This window comes from Lepidochelys kempii, chromosome 26 (genome assembly GCF_965140285.1).
Source record: "Lepidochelys kempii isolate rLepKem1 chromosome 26, rLepKem1.hap1, whole genome shotgun sequence".
In the NCBI taxonomy this organism is placed as follows: Eukaryota; Metazoa; Chordata; order Testudines; family Cheloniidae; genus Lepidochelys; species Lepidochelys kempii.
Genome location: NC_136405.1, coordinates 5,001 through 8,465, shown reverse-complemented (window position 1 = coordinate 8,465; position 3,465 = coordinate 5,001). Strand labels below are relative to the sequence as shown.

The 3,465-nt window shown below is 49.3% G+C and overlaps 1 long non-coding RNA gene across 1 annotated transcript in view; it reads left to right on the top strand.

Moving 5' to 3' along the window:
- The first annotated feature begins 2,437 nt into the window (after window positions 1-2,437).
- Window positions 2,438-3,465, top strand: part of LOC140903676 (uncharacterized) — a 1,664-nt gene continuing 636 nt past the window's right edge. The window contains exons 1-2 of the long non-coding RNA XR_012156327.2: window positions 2,438-2,598; window positions 3,097-3,152. This is a non-coding gene — a long non-coding RNA (uncharacterized LOC140903676). The remainder of the gene's footprint in view (window positions 2,599-3,096; window positions 3,153-3,465) is intronic.

Sequence of the window (3,465 nt, the reverse complement as noted above, 5' to 3'; positions counted from 1 at the left end):
AGAGTGTGCGTTTCCCCTGAGGGAAGGTCGATCGCTAGCAGAGTGACCTGTCCGTAACTAGAGATGCTCCGTTCTCAGTTCTTCTTCTTCTCTTGTACGCAGCACTAGTTTTGCATCACAGGTCACCGCTTCCAACTTGTGTTCTCCTCTATGTGGTGGTGGTTTTCTGAGGAGGATGTGAGCATCCTAGTTAGCGATGGGCCCCTGTTTTGGTGGGACACGGGGAGGGCCACTGATGTGTGGATGAGCGTGTTTGGGGTGGGTGGGTGCTTCTCTCGGGGGGGGGGGGGTGGGTAATGTTTAGTAGGTGTTCCTTCTGTTTAGGAAGCAGTATGTAGGTGAGGTCATCTTTTGTATTGTGTATCTGGGAGCTTTGCAAGTAGGTTTTTGGTCAAGCTTTGTTTGTATTTGCAGATGCTTGCACATCCAGTACTGTGTCATGACTACTTCTCTGTGACTGTCATGTTAGCATATGGGAGCGAAGGTCTGTGTACAAAGGTCAAGAAGATCTTGAGAGCAGGAGTGGCTGTCAAAGTTAAGTCTCTGCCGAAGGGTTTGGTAGCCAGAAGTATTTGAGCCATTGAGGCTCCTCATTCAGGGGCGGGAGTCCTCTAAACTCTCCCTATTCTGAATGGGCATGTGAGGGGTGGGCGGGAGCTTGTTGCACGGAGGGAGTGTGCGTTTCCCCTGAGGGAAGGTCGATCGCTGGCAGAGTGACCTGTCTGTAACTAGAGATGCTCCGTTCTCAGTTCTTCTTCTTTTCTAGTACGCAGCACTGGGTTCGCATCACAGGTCACCGCTTCCACCTTGCGTTTTCCTCTACACGGTGGTGGTTTTCCGAGGAGTATGCGAGCATCCTAGTTAGCGATGGGCCCCTGTGGTGTAGGGAAAGGGGGAGAGCCACCACTATGTAGAAGCGTAGCCATTTTCCATGTGGATGAGAGTGTTCTATGTGGGGGGTGTAATGTGTAGTAGCTGTCCCTCTCAAGGAATCGGTATGTAGGTGAGGTCATGTTTCATATTGTGGTGTCGGGAGCTTTGTGAGTAGAGTTTATAACTGAGGTTTGCAGTCAAGCTTTGTTTTTACTTTCAAATGCGTCCAGATCCAGTACCGAGTAGTCTCATTCCGTGGAGGGTCGTGATTACTTCTCTTTGACCGTCACGACATCGCTGTACGGTTGTCAACGTATGGGAGGAAAGGCCCACATATAGAGGACAAGACGATCTTGAGAGCGGCAGCGGCTGTCAAAGTTAAGTCTGTGCCGAAGGGTTCGATAGTCAGAAGTATATGTGCCGTTGAGGCTCCCTGTTTAGGGGCGGGAGTCCTGTAAACTCTCTCCCCAGTCTGAATGGGCACGTGAGGGGTGGGCGGGAGCTCGTTGCATGGAAGGAGCGTGCGTTTCCCCCAGGGAAGGTCGATCGCTGGCAGAGTGACCTGTCCGTAACTAGAGATGCTCCGTTCTCAGTTCTTCTTCTTCTCTTGTACGCAGCACTGGGTTTGCATCACAGGTCACCGATTCCAGCTTGGGTTCTCTTCTATGCGGTGGTGGTTTTCTGAGGAGGATGTGAGCATCCTAGTTAGCGATGGGTCACAATGTGGTGGGACATGTGGAGGGCCACCAGTATGTGGATGAGACTGTTTATGGTGGGTGGGTGCTTCTCTGAGGGGGCTGTAATGTTTAGTAGGTGTTCCTTCTCTTAAGGAAGCAGTATGCAGGTGAAGTCATGTTTCATGTTGTGTAGTTGGGTGCTTTGTGAGTCTGTTTGCAGTCCAGTTTTGTTTGTCTTTGCAGATGTGTCCAGATCTGGCACTGTGTTGTTCCGTGGAGGGTCGTGACTACTTCTCTGTGACCATATCATGACATTGCTGTATGGCTGTCAACTTATGGGAGCGAAGGCCTGTGTACAAAGGACAAGAAGATCTTGAGAGTGGCAGCAGCTGTCAAAGTTAAGTCTCTGCCGAAGGGTTTGATAGTCAGAAGTATTTGTGCTGTTAAGGCTTCTTCTTTAGGGACAGAAGTCCTGTAAACTCTGCTAGTTCTTAACTGGTGTGGGAGGGAGCTCATTGTACGGAGGGAGTGTGTGTTCTCCTTGGAGGAAGGTGGAGTGCTGGTAGAGTGACCTGTCTGTAACTAGAGATGCTCCATTCTCTGTTCTTCTCTCTTATGCAGCACTGGGTTTGCATCACTGGTCACCACTACCTTGTTTGTCTGTCCTCTACTGGGTGTTGGTTTCCTCAGGAGGATGTGAGCATTGTAGTTAGTGATACAGTCAGGCCCCAGTCAGGGTGGGAAAAGGCTGTGAGTATTGTGTAATTTTTCAGAATGTTGCGTCTTCATTTTAACTATATAGAAGTAGTTGGTTGCTCCTTCATTGTGGGTATGAATGTGTCAGGGCTCTTTTGGCGTGTTTAATAGGTCAGTTTAGCAAAGGGAATGTAGTATTGCGCCGTTGTGGATTTAGCAATAATGTGGCATTTATCGTTTGCATGCCACAGGGGGATAGGAGTCCAGAACTGAGGGAATTGGCTGGGGCAACCGTGGCCCGTTTGGTGTACGTGGTGCCAGTGGGAGCAGAGGAGCCGGTTGCATCCATGAGGTAAGTGTTAAGTTAGAGCTTTTGGTGCACTTCTCTCAATGGGAGTGTGGTCTTTGCTGTGTTAGGTGAGGTGGGCTTATTATGCACGGGTTCTCCACCAGTTTTGTACGTGTGAGACAACAGATGGAGAAGACAACATTTGGGTTAAGGTGTCGCTTCTTATGTAGAAGAAGGTTGGATTTAGGTGGATGGTTAGTGAGCGTGTTGTCACGTGTGCCCTAAAATGTTGAGTATTGTTTTTCCTTGAACATATTGTGGATGTGTGGTGAAGGTGTGGAGATGTGTTTGATATCTTTTGGGGCAGGGGTAGCAGTGGGGAGGGGAGTGTGGAAAATATGTAGGGGGACTGAAAGTTGCAATACTAGGGAGGGGTGAGGGATCTCATGACCTGTGATTCCAGGGTTTGTTACTGTAGATAGTTTCTTGCAGAAATAGGGTGGGATGTGTTGCATCATCCTTGGGTTTGACGGTCAGTACTCATTTATTTTGTGTTTGCAGGTATTTAAGAGGCTTCAGGAGGTGTGGTTTGGAAAAGAATGTCTGGCAAGGTGCATGTGAGTACTCTTATGGTCCTTTGTGGGGATGACAGCGGTGGAGGGAAAATAGAGAGCTGACCTCATGTGCTTCCAAGCTGTGTGTTGTCACATATCACTGGTGCGCGCTGCTTTTTGTCATGTATGTAGCTAATTTTGGTATTGGTTGGGCAGCGGTTCGGTGGGAGGAGAGCGAGTGGAGCGTCACCCGATTGGCCATAACTTGTAGCAATGGTTACCATTGGGCGGGGACGAATGAAGGGTCACAGGAAGGTGCTGTGAGGTTTTCTCAGTGCGTGTTTCTGAATCGCAGATGTTAGCGCTGGATACTTTA